This window comes from Topomyia yanbarensis, chromosome 3, assembly GCF_030247195.1.
Source record: "Topomyia yanbarensis strain Yona2022 chromosome 3, ASM3024719v1, whole genome shotgun sequence".
In the NCBI taxonomy this organism is placed as follows: Eukaryota; Metazoa; Arthropoda; class Insecta; order Diptera; family Culicidae; genus Topomyia; species Topomyia yanbarensis.
Genome location: NC_080672.1, coordinates 95336584 through 95358983, shown reverse-complemented (window position 1 = coordinate 95358983; position 22400 = coordinate 95336584).

Here is a 22400-nt window from a genome sequence, read left to right as displayed (position 1 = left end):
AAGTGCATTTTTTGGTGTTCTTCGTAAGGCTTTCTTCAAAACTGTGTATCTACAAAATTTGAAAAGATAATATACTAAATAATTTTAAAAAATCATCGAATGCTCATTACATCCGATTCTGCGCGCAAACGCAATTTTTCATCATTTTCCTTCTATTTTCTGAAAAAGAATATGTGGTCTTAGCACATTTGAATTGTTTTATATTTTGGAACAGTGTTATTTTTGATGAATTGCTGCAAATGTCAAAGGGTTATCTAACAAAAACTTAAATACCTTATACCCCATTTGTCGTAGATATAAACTTTCTTTAACAAAATTACGCCCCTGTTTTCGGCTCAACTGTTAGAAGTGTTTTCTATACTTAAAAAAATGTAGATACCCAGTTTTGATGCAAAAGCAAAACTAATGGAAAACACCAAAAATGCGCTTTTCACTAGGTTTTAATGGCTCTGCCGCTCTTATCGTCCAAAACTTGTCACTCACCAAACTTCTCCATTTAGATCTCAAAAAAAAACTATGCTGAAAAAAATTTAAAACAGTTCATCAATTTTGTATTGTTCATGTTTATTTTTACACACTTTTAGGATTTTACCTAGGTTTGGCTCAAATTTTCTCGGTAGGGGTAAGTTTTGCAATGTATGAAAATTTAATTTCATACCTGTTGAAATACTCAACAGGTATGAAATTAAATTTTCAAGCATTGCAAAACTTACCCCTACCGAGAAAATTTGAGCCAAACCTAAGTAATATCCCAAAAGTGTGTAAAAATAAACATGAACAATACAAAATTGCAAATAAGGAGCGCCCTCCTTTTCTTTGTCCCTAAGAATTTTTATGAGCATGATTATGGAGAAATCTTATGATTCGAAATAAAATGATTTCAATTTTAAAATTCAGTTTGTACCTCTCCCGAAGTCATAACGTTCTGAAATTCAGACGAAATCATCTTAGATCTTCAGACGGTCGCCTAAATGTAAAAAGTAGCGCGACTGCCATACATGTTAAATTCGAAGCGTCAGTTTAAGGTCAACTTCCCGCGCGAAGGAAGGCTTGAATTTTTATCATAGAAATTCCCAATGGCCTCGACTGGGATTGAACCTAGACACGAAGGGGTGAGCAGCAGTCAGGCATACCAAATCACCATCGACGCTGTCTATAAAATGTAGGGAGTATGGAGATAGTGATTATTATTTAAAATGTGCTATTTAGTCAATTTGCTACGGTTTTCTGAACCGGAAGTAATAAACGAGTGTTCGAATTGTCGATTGAATTCGACACCAAAAAAACTTCGTCAGCGCAAAAATCGTGCTAAAAGGGAAAATATTACAAAGAGCCGTTAAATCTATTCCTACAGCGACGATGGAACATGAATGAACCTCAAAGCGTAATGCAAGCTTAGAATCAATAGTATATCGGTTGACTTCGAGGGTGGAAAAATTCGACGAAGTGTTCATTGGAAGAGAATATGTGCACGGAAAAAAATCCGTTCATAAATTCATTAACAAAAGGTCACGATTTCGTGAACTGAACGGTTTACGAAAACCATGACCAAGTTCCTGAAATTGTGGATAATAAACCTAATGAAACTATTTGTGTTTTCTATAAACCAGTTCGCCTCGAATATATACATGTCGTTACATTAGAATGTTTGGTTGGGTTACTGTTGTTGTTCCCTGGACATGTTTAGTTTTTGACGTGATTCTTGTGCATGATTTGGGAATACACAGTCGACAGTCAAACGTTGTTCATGATTTCAAGAGCTTATTCGCAATTCTCTTGAATTCTCATGACGAACACAAAGTTCGAACACGAAGAACAAGGGAACAAAGTTCATGATTTCAGGATCTTAGTCGCGATGTTCGTAATTTCTATTCACGTTATCATGAGATTTTAGTCATGAGAAGAGTGATTCATGTTCATGATTTTAGGATCTTTGTCACGATTTTGAATATTTTTGTAATGAGTTGTGTGATTTGTGTTCATGATTTCATGATCCCAGTCACGATTTTCGTAATTTCTGTTCATGTTATCATGATATTTTATTCTAGAGCTTATTTTCAAAGAGTAATGTAACTAATGTTCATGATATCAGCAGTTTTATCATGGTATTCGTAAATTCTCTTCGCTTTATCGTGATCTATTATTTTTGGTTACTAACGGTCTTTGTACTCGGAATAACGTGACAATATGAACTGGATCATTAAAATAAGACTCATTCGCGGTATTTGATTCTGTGAATTATATCACGCACACTATTTGGGGTTCTCAGTGCAGATTTTGTTTTCTGTCCAGACATCACAATGAACCTTATCAAATAAATGACGATGTTCGAGGGCCTAATAGTTTTTTTTTATATCTACTGCTCGTACCTATTACTGGTCGCTAGCAGCTGGGTATTCCATGAAAAAGTGCATGGAACAAAAATGATTCTATGAATAATACTCCAAATTTTGTGAAAGAGTTCACGTATAAATTTCATTACCATGTTGCATGAAATTGTACATGATTGAAGATATCCTCTAAATATCACAAGCACGCAAATAGATACTAGATAGATCGTAAATCATGTTCTAGGAATCATGATCCAGTTCACGAATACGTGACAAATATTTTATGATTTTGTGAACTTTTTCACGAAAACGAATGATAAGTTGTGACTGCTATACTAAGTTTTCGTGAACCAGTTTACGAATACATGAGTAATACTTCATGATTTCAAGTATTTCACGAGCACGGATATTGGATCTTAACTAATATGTTAGGAATCATTAACTAGTTCACGAATACATGAATAATATTTCATGATTTCGTGAACTATTTCACGAGCACGGATATTGGATCGTGACGGCACAAATCCCCGACTACATACGGGGAACGTGCCATTTAAGCCAATATATTCTGAATATATTAGGGATCATGAAATAGTTCACAAGTATTTAATGGATTCATGAATAAAACTTCGAATTTCGTGAAATAGTTTACGAAGAAGTAGCCACAATATTTTGATTTTGTGAACTAATGTTCCTATATCTATGAAAAAATCATGATTCAACCTTTGGTTTTATGAATAATGTTCATAAAGTTATGAACTAGTTCGCGTACTGAGAATCGAATTAGAAATAACTTGGCGGAATCCGTGACTGGAGTTCACAAAACAAAAACAAATATTTCCACTAATGAAAGCGTTATACGGGTGTTACTGAAGAAAAATTGAACATAATTATAAAAGCCATGATTTTTGTTAATGGTCCTGTTTTCGTAACGTAAAAACGTGATTGTTCCAGAATTCAGGGCACTTTATTCACGATTTTGAAAACAATTTTTTCCGTGTGGTTTTCTTTGACATTGGATGTCGACTTTGTTCAGCTTCATCACATCAGGAATGATGTTCTGCTCACTAGTGAATTATTTGTCTAAAATTTAGTGTGTCTGTTTTCGTATTTATCGTCTATATGTCGATCAAGGTAGCGCTAATAATGAGAACAAAATAAATAAGAAATAAACCAATATGAGACCTTCCGAGTTGGAAAAAATAACGACGAATCTGTATCTCTTGATGATTTCATTGCTGATTTAATCACTTCGGTTAATTATTAAACCCACATTGCATTTTTGAAACCAAACGGGCTAAAAATTTGAAATGGTAATATGTTCATCGAACAATCTGGATTTAATTTTGCAATGACAATTTTTGCCGATAATGGATTTTCTATTGAAATTTTTATATTACCTATTTTCGGTGGCCCGTTTGAGAAATTTTGTCTCAGAAGTAAAATGTGTTATAATTTACTGATAGTCCTCTAAAATAGTGGCCTAACCCATATGTTAACGAAGTTTGTCAACTATTTACGTAGAATAAACTCAATGATAACATGTTCAGATCAAACGTGTGAAAATCGTGCTACTACAAATATTTGAGACATAGAAATTTCGTACTTAGTTTACGAAAAACAACCATAAATACCACATGGAATACAAATATTTGTTTCTAATCAATACAATGTTCGAATGGGGGCGGTGAACCCGACTTCTCCAGTGCTTCTTGAACAACGTCATGCAGGAATCAGGAATCAGTAGCGTCTGGCTCAAATGGCACGTTCCCCATATTGATCGGAGATTTGTGCCTTGCCAAGAATCGTCTTTTCATCATTTTCCTGATGGGAAGGATTGGGGAAGTGGTAAGGTTAGGGGTAAGGAAAACAACGACACAGAACAATTAAAACAGAGCATTCTGCACCCCCGGAGTGATGCTGAACGATCTGCAGGTGTTACAACAGCAGGAATAAAACTTCCAACCCCCGGAGGGATTTAGAACCTCTACCCAAACAGTGAGCGGATATATCAACACCCCCGAGGGGATATTGAGATAACAGAACGACAACACCCCCGAAGAGATATTGTCATTCAAATACGGCTAAAAAAACTATAGCCCTTTACCACACTGGGTTAGGAACAAAAGCATATCCTTAAATTTCAGCTCTCTGTACATAGGTTCATCTATGTATGGAGAACCAAAAAACCGGATGCGCAATTGCATTAATACAGGGCAATTGCATATCAAATGATATGATGTTCCGTAATCGGATTCACAAAAATCACATGAATAATACTCAGCGCGCTGAATAGTAGCCATGTGATAATTGAGTTTGCAATGTCCAGTCAGTGCCCTGACCAGAATACTGCAGTTGTGCTTGGAAAAATGCAACAAATTTCTTGACATTTTCGGACTCACATCCGGCAGAAAAGCCGTTGTTTGAACGCAAGTTTGCAAGCTACGCCAATGTTTGGCATGTTCGAATGCAGCCCAAGAGCGAATCTTGTGCTTTATTTAACTTATTGACGGTGGTAGAACTGGTTCTGGACCAACGAAATCAGTCGCAGCGCTAGCTCTAGCCAATTCGTCCGCCCATTCATTTCCACTAAAAAACCGGAATGACCGGGTACCCATAGAAGGTAGATAGCATTTGAAATGCTAAGTTCTTCGATTTGAGTTCGACATGCGATTACTAATTTCGATCTCGAATCTGCCGAACTAAGTGCTTTCAGGGCAGCCTGACTGTCAGAGCAAAAATAGATTCTTTTACCGCAAATTCCCTGTTGAAGTGCGGATTGTACGCCACACAGAATCGCAAAGATTTCTGCTTGGAATACGGTACAGTATCTACCAAGCGAATAAGATTGGTTTAATCTCATCCCATGACAATAGACACCAGCACCGGCTCGGCTCCCCAACAAAGAACCGTCCGTATAACAAACTACGTATTATTCAAGTTGTCGCTCCATCCAGCCAGACCGCCATTCCTCACGAAGAGGAATTCTCACATTGAAAGTTTTAAAAGGAAAACTACATGTGAGTGTAAGGTCACTGGGAGCAAGTGTATATTCATCCCAAGTAACCATTTGGGGCCACAGTCTTGTGTGGCTAGTTACACCACCTTGAGGACATCCGCAGACACTCAGTTTCCTCATCTCTACTTGTCTTAACGATGAGCACAGATGTCGGTTGCTAAGCGTTGCGTGTATCCAGTTCGTGATATATGAAGGTACTCCATGATCTCGTGCTGTTTCCAAAATGGATTCGAAAGACACGTTGTCAAAAGCACCTTCAATATCGAGAAAAACTCCTAAACTTGGTTGCTTTTGTGAAAAAGCTTTATCAACGTTGTAGACAACATTGTGTAACAGGGTGGTAATAGACTACCCCCGCTGATATGCATGTTGCATTGCATGCAGCGGGTGCTCGCCCAAGCTACCATCCCGAATGTAGTGGTCGATTAAACGTTCCACTGATTTGAGAAGGAAGGAGGTTAGACTGATCGGTCTTAAGCTCTTTGCCTCCTCATAAGTGACGCGGCCACCTTTGCGAATGAATTTGACTGTTATTTCCATAACTGATATACTTCAAACCCACCGGATGCCACGCGGCCTCTAGGCTGGTTTTGTCCGGAGAAAGATAATAGAGTTATCAACCTCATGGTGGACCACAGCCAGTTACTGGGGAGTTCGCCCGGCTCTTCCCAGGCTCCGTTCGCCATTGAGAATATTTTAAACCCCCTCAACAATTTTACCCATAGCACGGGTCGCATGACACTATGGAATTGGGGTTCCCTGTTTGGTGTTACCACCGGAACAGGTAGTCCGTAGTGTAATTCTTAGCCGGTTGAAACAACCACTACCGACACTACACGGCTTATCTAGGCTGTTCGGAGAAAGAAGCTGACATTTATGGACAGCTCCCATAGATGGCCGAACAGCCACATTGAACCCGACTTCTCCAGTGCTTCTCGAACAACGTCATGCAACCATGAAGATCAGATTACCACATGTTAATTCTGTCGGGTGCTACATTATACAAATGCCATTAAGAGAAACGCTACGCAATATTTCTTATTTCTAGTCTTCACATGTCCTGCCATTTTTCCAATTGCCATTATTATGTGTCTGTTTTGAAATTTTAGATTGAAATACTTCTCTATGATATGGAGCTTTACTACTTTATTACTTTATTACTTTAATCGCTGTGTGTTCCACCTGGTGGCGCAATCTATAACCATGTTTTTTCTTCATATATTTCATCAAACTCAAATGGCTCAAAATTGGTATGGAGAATTATTCATATATCTGTTAAAACCTGTTCAATGATAGGGGTCCCTTAGTTCAATAGTGCCCAAAGGCCCCGAGTGGTCTTAAGATGGCCCTGCTTTTACTGCTCCTTAAATCCTTTAGATGCCTTGTAAAGGATACATTTTTCTCTTTCTGCCAAACATACCAGTTCGAGGAAGCTCTGACACAAAGTCGAAGCAAACAACTGAAGGTCTTAGAAGTTTTAAATTAAACAAATAATTTCCAGCGCTTCCCGAGACACAAACAATCTCAGCTGACATTTAACCAAGGATTTACCTTAGTGCAGGACTGGTCGGCGGTGCTTTCTGTTTTAATTTGTTTCCGCTTTGATGATTTAGGTAGATCTCGCAAAATAGAACACGTTGCTTAAGAAGCAGACTGTTGGCAACATCTCCGAATTTTATCAAAGAGTTGTATGCTTTATTTTCATTTTAATAGATATAAAAATGTGGCGCAGAGATCCAGCTAGCTAAACCCGGCCCCGGTGTAAGTTGGCGGTACGCCAGAAAATAAGCAATAAAATGAATATTCAATTACTTCAGAAGTCTTTATGGATCGTGCCGAATGTTTTTTCAGCAAAACTGTATATCAATCGTCGCTTTCCATTATATTTCATTTACAATACCCCCACATTTTGACTTCGACGCGTACTCCATATTCAAAAACTCTGCCGTATTGTTTCTGTACTCAATATGAATTTTATTGGTACCATGAACCAAAACATTACGCAATTTAACAAACGACGAATTGCTACCGCTTGCATTCCATGTGTGCGTCAAAAATACTAAATTACATAAATTGAGTAGTTCGTGAAGTTTAATATTTCTGAAGCTCGAATAATTTATGTTTTTTTTTCTTCTAAGCATGCTTACTCGAAAAATTGAAGCCAGATCCTGGTCACATTTAGGAAACATCGTCAGAAATCTTTTAGATAATCTCAAGAGGCACTTATTGCGACGTTATTTAGTGCGACTAGACAAATCATTGCTAACACCCCGCGAGTGCCATTTTTAAGATTACTGTTTTTCCGCTCCATACGCTTCTATAGATAGAACCCATAGCATCGTCGATTATTTATGTACCTCGACGGAAATTATTACTTACCACAGGCCATAAACGTCCTCCGGATCTATTCACCTAGCCGAGCAGCAGCATAATTGAGTGAAGCATAAGCGTCCTGCGCCCGACCGACGGCGGCTGGCGCAAATATCGACGGCAAACCAACCACTGCCGTCGACCCGCCATTCATATGTAGCTATGGATGTATGTCGCGAACCGTGCAGCATATATTTTTTATAGCTATATCTCTAAAAACTAGGTGCCTCTTGTGGCTCATAAAGCTGTCACTTTTGGTCGCCACCCGCAACTCATTCAGCTCAGGTTCTCGTTCACTTGTTCCCGGAGTGCAACTCACCGTTCATGGTCCCGACACTTTTCAATTTTCTCCGTCGCGCGAACACTTGCACTGATTTTATTGTTGCTGCTGGTATTTCTTCCCGTTTGGCAGATGTTAAAGTTATTCCTGGCACGTGCATTTTTTTGCATCCAATAATTTATATGCTGATAGGTCGTTCCGAGAAAATGCTTCATCGAGCACGTGATGACAGTTAGCAAACTTTATCGGGGGATTGCATTTTTTCACATCCGCACATAGGAGAAAGTAATTAGCGATTGTTTACGTGGTGTGATTGGATCCTGTTGTGTTCGAATGGGGGAGAAAAAGTTTGTGAATTGCGTGTTCTGGAGCCACTGAGTCACGACATGAAAATTCTTCGCTTCTAAACTTGTAACACGAAAATGATCCTGTTCAGTTGCCAAAAAGATCATACCAAAATCTCGCGAATTTCCCGAACACTTGAGTCACCCACCCCGAGCACCACTAGGTCAGAACTATTTTCCACGGCGTTTTCTAGTATACTGACTGTGGTCCGATCGCCTGTCGGTCGATCAGGCGAGAGAGCAGGGAAAATCCAAACGGCCGATTTTCCGACCAATACACCGCCAAGTGGGCTTGGATCCATTTCTTTCCGGCTGCGGCTGTGTGTAGGTGCGGAGGAGTCGATCATGGATGCTGCCGGCTCAGATGGTTGAACCGTGATGCGCTTGGCGACGAGCACTTGGCCGTGGCTGGGTAGGGTAAGGGGCACTTGGTAAACGGGGGGAATTTCTTCTCCCCGCGTATGAATGAAGCACGTTCGCGTGTATATTAATAAATGAATACACATACGAAAATGGGTATAAATATCGAAATATTACACGAGTGTGCACCAGCGACGAAAGGCAGAAAAGTATCGGAAAACTTCTTGTCAAATAGTATCGGCATGTGTGTTTGGACTTGGTGGTAGCTGACGGCCAGGGAAGCGAGCGGAGGAGTTCGGTGGGGTAATGTTTTCTTAACACTTGGAGCTGTTCTTTGTTTTCCGATTGACTGATCGAGATCATTGCTTCAGAATATTTTACACTTAAATGGTTGTAATTAGCTTCCTCATTATGTTTGCTAGGGACCGGAAATATCTATTTTGTAACATAAACGTACCATTTAATTCTTTTTCATAGGGTTTTAGTTTCAAAGCGAATCTGTGGGTTTTTGATCGATTTGAAGATTAATTAATCAACAATAATTTCGCAATAACTGTTTTGAAATAATGACTGCATGCAACTAAATTAATGTTCAAAAGTCGTTTCAGATGCCTCCATCGAAAAAGTATTAGGACCATTAGTTATCAGAAAAAAATGGAAGCGATTGTTTTTTTTTGGCTTTTAGCTTGATTTTAGATTTGAAATCTTTTATCTTAAAATAGAATATTCAATCACACTATCCTACTTCGCTGATGATTTGGGCAGGAATTACGATTACCGGTAAAACTCCCTGAATAAACGTAATAATCGACAAGTTTGTGATCCATAGTCTTCTGAAGAACATTATTGCACCCTGGGCGCGTGAGCATTTTAGTAAAACCAAATGGGCATTCCAACGAGATTGGGCACTAGAGTGACAGGAAAAAAATGACCCCTATCGGCCCACCTCTGTGTCGATTCCTAGTCCTACCAGAAGTACTTGCACCAAATTTGAAGCAAATCGGACAAGTCTAACTACCGGACCAACGTGCCTGAAGTTTGTATGGGATTTTTCAACAATTTACATGGAGAAAACCCACTAGCGCGCATTTTCGCCGCTAGGTGGCACGGTATGCATCGTATTATCACTGTAAGTGAAAATAAGAAAGATAATTTAATTGTCTACAACTTTGTCGAAGACTGCTAGTAAATCCGGCGTTGCTAAAAGAAGGTATTAAACTTTTAACGAAGTGATGTCTGAGTCAGTTTTGCATGGGGCCTAACAGTGCATGGTTGTGTATCAGTACTCGATTCACACGAACTAAACATTTTTGTGAAATAACCGTTAGGTTTAGCTCAATGATATGTTCAGAAGAATTATAGTAAATAATACGAGCCATTCTTTGATTAGAAATTTTTAGTTCCACATGTTACCGCATAGAGGGCGCCAACACTAACTTTTCAACGAAGAGGGATAGAATCTTGGTGTCTTCTACAAAGTTGTAGAACAGGCATTTTTGAGTATTTCTTCCGAACATCTTGATGCTCTATCTCTCTTCTATGAAAAGTTAGTGGTGGCGCCCTCTATGCGGTCACAGGTGGAACTAAAATTTTTTAACCAAAACATAACTCGTATTATTTACTACAATTCTTGTAAGCATACTATTCAGCTAAATCTAACCCTTACTTTACAAAAATGTATAGTTCGCGGGTTTCGAGTACTGATACACAACCATGCCTTGCTAGGCCCCATGCAAAACTGACTCAGATATCACTTCGTTAAAAATTTAATAGCTTCTTTTAACAAAGCCGGATTTACTAGCAGTCTTCGACAAAGTTGTAGACAATTAAATTATCTTTCTTATTTTTACTTACAGTGATAATACGATTCATACAGTGCCACCTAGCGACGAAAATACGAACTAGTGAATTTTCTCCATGTAAATGGTTGAAAAATCCCATACAAACTTCAGGCACGTTGGTCCGGTAGTTGGACTTGTCCGATTTGCTTCAAATTTGGTGCAAGTATTCCTGGTGGGACTAGGAATCGACTCAGGGGTGGGCCGATTGAGTTTTCAAAAATTCATCATTTTTCTGGGCAGTCTATTGGGCACCATTGCATGCAGCGAAAGGGACTGTGGAGCTCTGTAGCGCGGTTCTTCCAAGATTTACCAACGACGAATGGCCATCAAACTCTCCTGATTCAAATCAGCTGGACTAGTTTGTCTGATTAATTTTTGAATCCAGGGCGTTTACATAGTACGTGGCGAATTTTGGCAGTAAATTACCTGTTTTAGAGAAGATACATCAGTTAATCGTATTTGTTCAATGTTTTACGATTTAATGTTATATTATTTCATTCCAAGTAATCGCATTCCCTTTCGATAACAGCTGCTGTTAAACACTTACGGAAAATACAGCATGCACGTGTTTATGTCCAAAGATATTACCATCGCCTTGATTTTACCTTGTGACCCTGATTAAACTTTTCTTCGTCAGAAAGAAATAGTAAAGGATTTTTTTGCAGCGGGTGCTTCAACCGACTCACTAGTTTGTTAGCTTTTTCTAATCGCCGTGATTACGTCTTAGCATTCATGAATTGGCCTCTGCAGTGGCGGCGCGAGATGATTTGCCGCTAGGGGCCAAAAATTAAATTTGTCGCCCCTTTTATAATGAATTTTCAAAAGAGTTCAATTTTTTACCATTTATTCGATTTTTTGAAAATTTAATAATAATAATGTCATTTAGTAACCGATTGTTATGAAAAATAGCGCATAATACTTTTAACAAAAGAACATAACAAATGACCGCGCTACTAATTTTTTAGACCCGAGAAATAGTCTATGCTCTAAATCAAGATCTTAAGGGTCTATTAATTTAATCGAACGTGGGTTTGTATTGTATTTGACCATACCTGCAACCTTTTCTGGATCACTTGAAAAGTACATTCTTTTTTATTTTGCGGCACTTTGTAATTATTTATTATACTAATAACAAGGTCGCCGAATAGTGAATACTTCCGAGTGTTCGCCAGCTTCCAGCTCGTGCCTCAGCTTTGTATGTAATTGCTTGTCAAACGTCCCTAGGTGAAAGGGCGGCCAAGTGCAGCTATCATAATATCAAATTTGCCTTAACAAACTATAAATCGTCATCATTATCTTAGTGACCTAGTGACCGGATAATTCAAATCATATCTGAATGTATTATAGATTTCCAGGTTACTCGATCTTGGACCGCCAGTTCCATAGACGCCCACCGCATGCGCATCTTCCTCATTTGTGCACAGCTAGCGAGAGCGGGGTTTGCCTCGAAATTGACGACTTCTTCCAGGTTCTTTGCTCTGTTGTCATAACGGATTTCTACAATCCGACCCAGACGAACCTGTTTTTCATCCTGGCAGCATCACTCTTCTGGATGGCTATAGCACGGCTACACTTCAGCAGATCAACAGCACCACGAACGAGAACGACCGGATTTTAGATCTATGCTTCGTCAATGCCAGAGATCAATCGCCGCATATTTCCACCGCCCTCACCCCGCTAGTAAAGTATGTTCGCCACCATCCGCCTCTACATCTTACACTCCAGGACGTACCACCTATGAAGTTTTCGAGCCACGCGCCCACCGTGTGTTACAATTATAAGCGGGCCGACTATAGCAGCTTTTTGAATATTTTACAAAGTATTAACTGGGATTCTGTGCTAAGCAAGGATGATGTGAACTCCGCCGCTGAAACGTTCTGCCATATAATGAGCTACCTTATCGACCGTCATGTCCCAAAGTGTAATCAACGAAGTGATCAATCCCCCTGGCAGACAGCCGAGCTACGTCAGCTAAAACTGCGAAAAGAGCAGCATTACGAAAGTTTACCAAACGCCGTACCTTGTCACTTAGAGCTTATTATGTAAGGCTCAATAACGATTTTAAAAAACTGAACAGTTTTTGTTTTTCAAACTACCAACGAAAAATGCAACGTAAGCTTAAGTCGGATCCTAAATCGTTTTGGAGATACGTCAATGAGCAGCGGAAAGAAACCGGCTTACCTTCTACAATGTTTTTGAATGGTGAAGTTGGGCATGATTCACAAGCCATATGCAAATTGTTCGCCTCTAAATTTGCGAGTGTGTTCGTCAGTGAGACTCTGTCCTCGCAGCAGATTGACGTTGCAGCTAGCGGCGTGGCCCAACTCGAACGGTCAGTGAGTGAGATTCATGTGGAGCACTCGGATATTGTATCAGCAGCATCCAAGCTTAAAGCATCGTCATCTCCTGGGCCAGATGGTGTCCCTGCTGTGTTTTTGAAAAAGTGTATATCTGGTTTGGTGGAACCTCTCTGTCAACTATTCAAAATGTCACTGACAACCGCGATTTTTCCTCAATTGTGGAAAGCAGCTTTCATCTTTCCTGTCCACAAAAAAGGTGATAAGAGAAACATTGACAATTATCGAGGAATTTCTGCGCTCTGTGCCATTTCCAAGCTCTTTGAGTTAGTCGTGGTGGAGTCAGTGTTTTTTCACTGTAAGGAATATATTTCTAAAGACCAACACGGATTCATGCTGAATCGATCTACGTCGACGAATCTACTATCTCTAACCTCTTTGGTGTCCGAAGGGTTTGATGCGAATCAACAAACTGATGTTATATATACTGACTTATCTGCAGCTTTCGACAAAATCAATCACGATATCGCAGTCGCTAAATTGGAAAAACTTGGCTTCTGTGGAACACTCCTGCGATGGTTTCAATCCTATCTCGTTGGCCGTCAACTCAGTGTGAACATAGGTGATGCATACTCCAAACTGTTCTCCGCAACGACTGGTATTCCGCAAGGAAGTCATCTCGGTCCATTAATATTCACTCTCTATTTCAACGATGTAAACTATCAGCTGAAAGTACCACGGTTGTCGTATGCAGATGATCTAAAAATTTTCAACAGAATTAGGAGCCGATCGGACGCACAATATTTGCAGCAGCAATTCGACACTTTCAGCAGATGGTGTGAAAACAACCGAATGATTCTGAATCCGGCCAAATGTTCTGTGATATCGTTCACCAGAAAAAAAAGATCCCATTGAGTTTGAATATAACTTGTCTGGAGCTCTTGTTTCCCGGGTGAGCTGCGTTAAGGATCTTGGAGTGCTGTTAGATTCGAAACTTACATTTAAGAATCACATTTCGTATGTTGTTGGTAAAGCATCGCGAAGCCTGGGCTTCATTTTCCGTACGGCTAAATCCTTTACAGACATTTATTGTCTCAAAAGCCTATACTACTCTTTAGTGCGCTCTACGCTGGAGTATTGTTCGGCGGTCTGGAACCCGAATTACATGAACAGCAGCGATCGAATTGAAGGCGTTCAACGAAAATTTATACGGTATGCTCTTCGACGCCTGTCTTGGCGCGATCCTGTTCGTCTACCAAGCTACGAGAGTCGGTGTCAACTCATCCAGCTCGATACTCTCCAGCGTCGTAGAGAAACTGCAAGAGCCTTATTCATCTCTGATCTTTTGTCAGGACGCATCGATTCTCCAGATTTACTAGAGCGAGTTAACATCCAAGCAAGGTCCAGAACGTTACGCGGAAACGTTCTTCTGAAAGTGCCGTTTCGACGAACTATTCAAACAGCTAATGCCGCTATCACGGGACTACAACGCCTCTTCAATCGTGTGTCGCACTTGTTCGACTTTCATTTGTCTCGAATATCATTGAGAAATCGATTCCTGCAGTTTTTTAGATGTAATTAGTTTAAGTTTCCATCATAGGGGCCGAGTACGGCCTGTTGATGTGCGTGATAAATAAATGAATAAATAAATGAATAACTTTAATTGGTATCTCTTTCGTCTTTCGGCACTACAAACCCAGCTCACTGTAGTCTGCCGTGTTTTATCAGCCTTTCAATGTCAGCATGGTTGTATACTTGGTACTGTCTGCGCCATTCTCCATTTTCTACTGTGCTGCCGAGTATTGAACGTAGAATTCTTCCACAAACAAGCCGAGCACTCGATACCCTGCTTCATTCAACATCCATGGCCGTACAGAGCACCAAGGAGTATCAGCGATTTGAATAGAGCAAGTTTTGCGCGCATCCTCGGGCTGTAGGACTCTAGCTGACTACGTGAACCATATTCGCAGCAGCAACATGCATTTTTCCTTCGCGGCTAACATCGTTATCATATGTCACTAGTGTTCTAAGATATATAAATTGGTTTATCGTTTTCCACCTCAAACCCAACACGACTGCTACGTTCTCTGCCAGCTACCATGTACTTTGTCTTGTCCGCCAGTTGTATTCCCTGAATATATCCAGAATTTGTCGCATTTGGTCCGTCGTCGATCGTGCTTCTCGAAACCCGCTTTGATATTCACCAACAAAGGATTCAGCCAACAGACGCAGTCTCCTCAAAAGAACACGAGAGACTACCTTGTAGGCGGCATTGATGATCGTTATGTCTCGGAAGACATTATGTTCGAGTTTGTAGTTCTTCTTGAAGATAGGACATATGAGGCCATTCAACCAATCCGAAGGTATTCTTTCTACCACGCAGATCATCCCGATCACGGAGTGGATTGCTTCTCACAGCCGGTCACTTTTTAGACTTTTAGAAGTTCACGAAAAAATTGGTTGGCCTTCAAGTTAGTTTTTTAACTTTGAAGACCAACCAATTTTTTCGACATTTCCTATTCTAAGCGTGTGCGATAAAGAGAGGCAACACATAACTTTACATGAGAATATCTTTTTACTGCAAACTCGTATTTGCAATTTGCAGTCTTCGGTAATGTTGATCCTTGCACCTTAAGCTATATATCTTCAGATTTTGGGATGCACAAGTTGATGCTGGCATTTTGTACTGAATTTATTGTTTCGATTGCCCCATCATATATTTTCACATACAAACTTGAAAATTCTTGTGAGTGAACTAGAGTTTTCGAAAAAGCTCATATTTGACAAATTGTATGTAAAGCCAATTACCGTTTGATTTAAGTGTTTCGAAAAAAGCCCAAATTGTTGCGGGTCTAATACTCACACTACTACAAGGACATTCGGAAACTCATCTACGTTGAATCTTTTCACTGATAATATAAATTCGTAAATATAATGAAATCGATCATACAATACACGAATTCATTCGTCGTTTTCTGCAACGAAGTATTTTCGTGCATTCTAAATAGTAGGTTTCGTTCATTTCATGAACAAGAATGGCCGCTTGTTGGACGAAATCTTTCGTAAATTTCACACGTTTAATGTATACTGCACGAATGTTATCGTTGATAACGACATTATTTTTCGTGAATGAAACGAAATGTTAGTGATGTGTGCGGGGACCGTCTGTTGTTGATCAGTGCGTTGTTTTTTCCGTCTAAATGTTCATACCAACTTGACTAAAATAATATTGTTCGTGTTTTTTGCCCAGAAGATGAAAGCATAGACCTTCGAAACGTTGGTAATAGACGCAATAAATTATTATTGTGAGAAATCCATGACCAAACGCCATCTCTCATTACTGAAAACAAAGTGGTCGTTCATCTTTCTATAATATACCATTTGATTCAGTTCGTCGAGTTCGGCAAATGTCTGTGCGTGTGGTATGTATGTGTGTCTAGGTTCGTCTGTGTGTATGTGACCAAAAATGTCACTCATTTTTCTCAGAGATTGCTGAACCGATTTTGACAAACTTAGTCTCAAATGAAAGGTGCAACGTTCCCATAGGCTGCTATTGAGTTTCTGATGGATCCGAATTCCGGTTCCGGAATTACAGGGTGGTGAGCACGATCATGAAGAAAATGTCGATTTTAATAAATTCTGCAATGAATGTATAATGGTGGAAATTTTTCCAAAATTTGACTACAACTGCTTCGATTTGTAGTATTAGGTCACTAACATCCATTCAAAGTCTCTTTGACCACGTTGGCCACCATCATCGGTTCTGGAAGCCCCGGCGGAAGTATCTAAATTCAGCATAACAGTCATATCGGTTTCTCGGAGAAGGCTAAACCGATTCAACCAAACTTAGTCTCAAATAAAAGGTATTGCGCCCCCGTAAATGGCTATTTAATTTCATCCCGGTCCGACCTCCGGTTCCGGAGGGTTGTGGCGTGCGATCGCATAGCAAATTCCGATTCAAACCGATGCGATACTCCGATGAAAGCAAAAAAGGTAAAAATATCGCTAAAATGTCTCTCAAACAACTTAAATCTGCTGTTCTAGGTCACCGACGGCCAACCAAACTTTCGTTGACTACATTGACCACCATAGACGGTTCCGCAAGTGCCCGGGAAAACCCGCCATCTTTCAAAATTAACGAACTCACATCAGTTTCCCGGAAATGGTTGGGCCGATTTTCACACACTTAGCTATAATATCCCCACAGATATCTATGAAATTTCGTACGGATCGCTTATATGGTTCCGGAAATATAGACTAAACCGTTCGGTCACATTTGAAATTCCCATATAAGCCGGAACTCAAATTTTTTTTTCAATGGGGGGACCCCATGAATTTTCAGAAATCGAATTCGTATTTTTGATGCCAAACATCTCTAAAATGCATGAAACGTCAAGATTTTATGTTATCTCGAAAAAAAAACAAATTTCATAAAAAACGACCTTTTGGGACTTTGCCGATTTTGCATCTTTTGCCTTTGTCAATATTTTAATTTAATATTGCCGTGGCTGGTTTGTCTTTTACAAAATTTTAGAACTCGAATAATGATTTCTTTTCTTGTATATAGTTGTCATGTCGTGTATAATAAAAATGTAATATATACATTTGAATGTTTTTAATGAATATCAACAACTCAATAATTCTCCTGTTCATGATTGAGAAAGGCATAATTGCACCGCTAGGTGGATTAAAAGGCATGAGTCTGGAGTACTAAAGGGCGAACACGAAAATATTGCGACACCGAAAATGTCATGCAAATTTTCTTATAATGTTTAAAATCAAACCAAAACTTTAGGGTAGTTTTATACATATATTTACTTCAAAATTCAAAAGAAAAGTTAATCGATGGAGCCTTGAGAGTAAAATTGAACGCATTTTCGCTTGATGCCCTCCATCAAAGTCTTTACAGTGTCATCCGGTACCAGTTTCTCAGTTTTTTTTCCATTTTCTTAAGAAGTCCTTCTCGTCTTTGACTGTCTTCTTGCTCTTCCGAAGTCCCCGCTTCATCATTGCCAAGTACTGCTCCACTAGGCGTAGCTCCGGACAGTTTGGCGGATTCATGTCCTTTGGAACAAAATGGACAGAATTGGCCTCATACCACTCCAGGACACTTTTAGAATAGTGGCATGATGCCAAATCTCGCCAAAATAGCGGAGTTTTGTCGTGCTGCTGCAAGAACGGCAAAAGGCGCTTCTCGAGGCACTCAGATTTGTAGATCTCGCCATTTACTGTGCCCTTTGTCACGAAAGGCTCACTCCTCAGTCCGCAAGAGCAGATGGCCTGCCAAATGAGATATTTGGAGGCGAACTTCGACATTTTCTTCTTCTTAAATTTGTCGTCCACATAGAACTTGCTCTTACCGGTGAAAAACTCCAACCCCGGAATTTGCTTAAAATCGGCTTTTATATACGTTTCGTCGTCCATCACACAGCAGCCATATTTTGTCAGCATCTTCTCGTAGAGCTTCCGTGCCCAAGTTTTAGCCGTCGATTGTTGCCGCTCATCGCGGTTTGGGAAGTATGTATGTAGTCCAGCTCTCTTCTTTGCATTCTGGACGTAGCTCTGCGACATGTCGATCTTTTTAGCCAAATCACGGCTTGAGACGTTGGGATTTGCTTTAACCATCCGCTTCACCTTTCCCTCCGCCTTTTTGTTCTCCGGTCCCGGTTTTCTTCCAGCTCCTTTGCCGTGGTCCAACGTCAACCGCTCCTGGAACCGCTTCAACACTCTGGAGACGGTCGAATGGTGAATGTTCAACATTTTTCCCAACTGCCGGTGCGACAGGTCAGGAAAATCCAGGTGTTTGGAAAGAATGTGTTCTCTCGACTCGCGTTGGTTCACCTCCATTTTCATTGAATCGAAAAACACGACTTCGAGTTTGACAGCATGTAAACAATACACATCAATAAGAAAGTGTGCAAAATTTGGTTGATTTTTACGCAATGGTAAAAAAGTTATGCCCTGTTGAATGTGTCGCAATAATTTCGTGTTCGCCCTTTAGGATCGAGAGTAGGTAGAGATTTCCGAACGCTTATGATTCATGATCACGCGAGAGGTGGGTTAATGCTTGAGACAGCGTTTGTAAAATTAAAGGTGCCAAAACGTTCATTTAATTATCGAGATCGCGGACGTAAGTATGAATGGATGATTGCAATTGCATGTTTGAATTTTTGGCCAGTTTTGTGGTATCGCGAAGGTCACGAGCGTTTGTACTTTTGGAATGAGAAGGATTGTGGGTGTATGTGATAGAATATTCAATTTATTGCGTTAGTGAGCGTACTCTAATGTAAGATATAGTAATAAAATGAAAAATGACATGCAGTTTAAAGAATAAAAGGAAAGAAATTAAAGCGTATAAATTGATTGACAACAGACTAATGCTGTAAAAGGAAAGAACATATGTTAAATGCAATCAAACTACTGGAACCCGTCTCAGCTAATGATACTTATTTACCATTAACGACAATTGCACTCTGATAGAATTTTTTTATGCTATGCTGGCAGGGAATAGATGATTCACGTACGTCGGTAAATTAATCGTACTTTCATTTATTCAATTTGATCTTCCCCAATGAATCGTATCGAATGCACGCATTGAATACCGGAAAAAGCGACCAACGAATCCTAGAAAGGATTACCCACTATTCTATCACATACGTCAGTTCTGCATACATTTCCAGCTGTCACAACTACTCAGACGAACACATGCACAGATAGATAAACAACTAGTTCATAACAATTGTAAACCACAATTATTACAACCCAACCACTTTTACACTTTTACATTTTTTTTATTTAGCCTGAGAACGACGACGAAGTCGACCGATAAATCGACACACAATGACTTCCACTGAAAGCCCTGTCCACCAGCACTGTCATTAAGCTGTGGAACAATGTCTGCAAACACAGCTCACAGCAAAAGCCAACCCAAGCCGACCCTCCAGTCGTCCACGCCAGCGTACACAGGGATCGTTAGTATGGACAGGTACAGTGTATGAAGAAACATAAAACATAAAAAGGCCTAAAAGTTCTCTCGGTCTTCTCGATGTATCTTTATCGAGGCGTGCAAAACCAATAACCAATTGTCTGTCAGAGGTTCTTTAAAACTGATGCACGAAATATGTTTGATGATGTTTGCAATACCCTAAACCTATCAACCAAGGGGAGGGATTTTGCTTTCATTATAATATTGAAATAATAATTTAGTGATTTCCAATTTTTAATTTCAATTTAGTTAATATTTTTGATTTTAATTAAATTTTGAAGTAAAATATATTTTCTGGATCTGTTTGACAGATTTCATATGTATTTATTATTTCGCTTATATTACACTTATATTACTTTTACAATGGTAACCAAATCATCATCATCGGAAGTCAAGGATCTAAAACAAAACCTGTTTCGTAACCGAGGGCACTATCCCATGTGTGCCCCATTTTATATGCCAGACAGAGTTAGGATCAGTAATATGAATTGATGCTCGATGCAAACTTGACTTGCTTAATTGTCCAAGAACAAATAAAAATTTTGTTTTCCCAAGCTTAACAACGATGCTCGAAATGTGTTTGAACAGTTCGAAATATGCTCTCAAAATTCCGGCACGGTTACAACATTTCCAATCAAAATTCTTGTACACTACAAAGTAGCATCACCCACTTTATTACTTGTGACAGCCGAAAAGCAAAGTTTGGATCCGCATTTTCCAGAACATCTACTCGTGGCAAGTGCGCTCGCCTCGCACACACGCCCGGCTTTGCCGAACCTCTGAACCGACTCATCCGTGGAAAATGTTTAAATTTAACCTGTGTGTGCACAAAAACTAAATTAGACGATAAATTATACGTTTTATAGATATACACACGTACGCTCACTTCCCCTTCGGTCGCTTTTTATAGACAGAGACGAACGGACTCATAACTTGTATCACCACTGGACGAAGCCATATTGGATGGACGTCAGAGCCGAGAGCTCAGCTCAGCGTCACCGGAGACCAAAGACATTGGCGTGGATCGCGGACGATCGCACGGCCACGGCTGTGCAATGGAGGGCGGGAGCTGGGAAGGCGGGGCTCTATAATTCACCCCGTCCACCGAATGGCGAGCGGGTGTAGGGTGGTACTAAGCGGGGGTGGAAAATCACTCTCGCCTCGTACAGATATACCAGGCGAAAAGATATTAATGTCCACACCCGCAATCATTTAACCATCTCACTTTCGTCGCTGTTGGGGATGCTCGGTTTCGATTTCGGTTAGCGCAAGTTAGGTTTTCCAAATGCAGACTCTTTTCTTACTTGAAAGAGTTTTCGTTTTATTTATTCAACGGAAATAGTTCAACATTTTTTTTTGATACGCTACTGATTGTGAAACTTGGCCTACATGGTTGAAAAATCAAACAACATCTCCGTAATTTATTCACGAACAAAGAATAACAGTCAGCTACGAGCGCACATTCGCCATACGGTTTGTTCGCTCTTCCGTCCTGGAGGGGTTCGGAAGGGTGGGAAAACATACGCTTTTTCGGAAAATTTAAATCATGTTTTTAACACATCCCAACAAGTGGCACGCTTTTTGGGTGGTATTCGCGATATTAGTGGTCAGCATTTGGAGAAACAATACAATGATTGGAGATTTTCGGTTTTGATACGATACACCTTGGTGGGCAGGCATGTCGCCGTGTCGGGTGATGATCACTTTCGCTGATCGGTGATGAACTGAGCTGAGACGTGATGCAATCGAGCGGAACTCAGATCGCTTGGCTAATATTGAAATTTCACCACCAGCCAGCGCGCCAGTAAAACTTCTCCCGAATCACAGTCTACGAAACATAGTGTTAGACAAGATGATCGTTTTAATTTTATATGCATGTATACAACTATGAAAGCAACATTCAGATATTGCGCTGTATCGGAAGAGGATGAGTGAAAAATGGAATCTCCGTTGTCGGTTTTATGGCGGGAGGTAATTTGATGTCCCAGCCTCCTCCTCCTCCTTCTCGATGGGATCGTAAAATATTGTCAAAACATTTCCAAGATGATGATTCGAGGAATCTGCTGGTGGAAAAATATCGGCTATGATTTATTGCACTCAATCGGACCCGAACCACGATCGAAGCGATTGGGTGATGAAGGTTTCACAACCCCATCAGTCGGCCATAACGGTGGTGACGCAAGTGTTGAACTAATTTCGCGCTCATTTCCATGGTGACTCAATCGACTGGACTTATAAATATATATGTTTACTAAGAGGAGCGCTCAAATTTGGAATCGAATTTAAGGTATACGCTGCTGTTTGAAAAAATCAAGGGATACGGATTAGGGTTGTGGTATACCGATCTGTTGTTGGTACCGGAACATCGGTATTAAATTAAGATGTGTATCGGTATTTTCGGTACTGAGTAAAACTTTTGATGCAGAATACCAGTTTTTTCCGAGTAAATGTGATTTACATTATTAATAATGTAAGCACTATTAAACACAGATCGGATTCGATCGAACTTTATACGTCCGACAAAATAATCCATCGTAGTGCAGAATATAAACATTCTAAACAGGATTCTCTTCT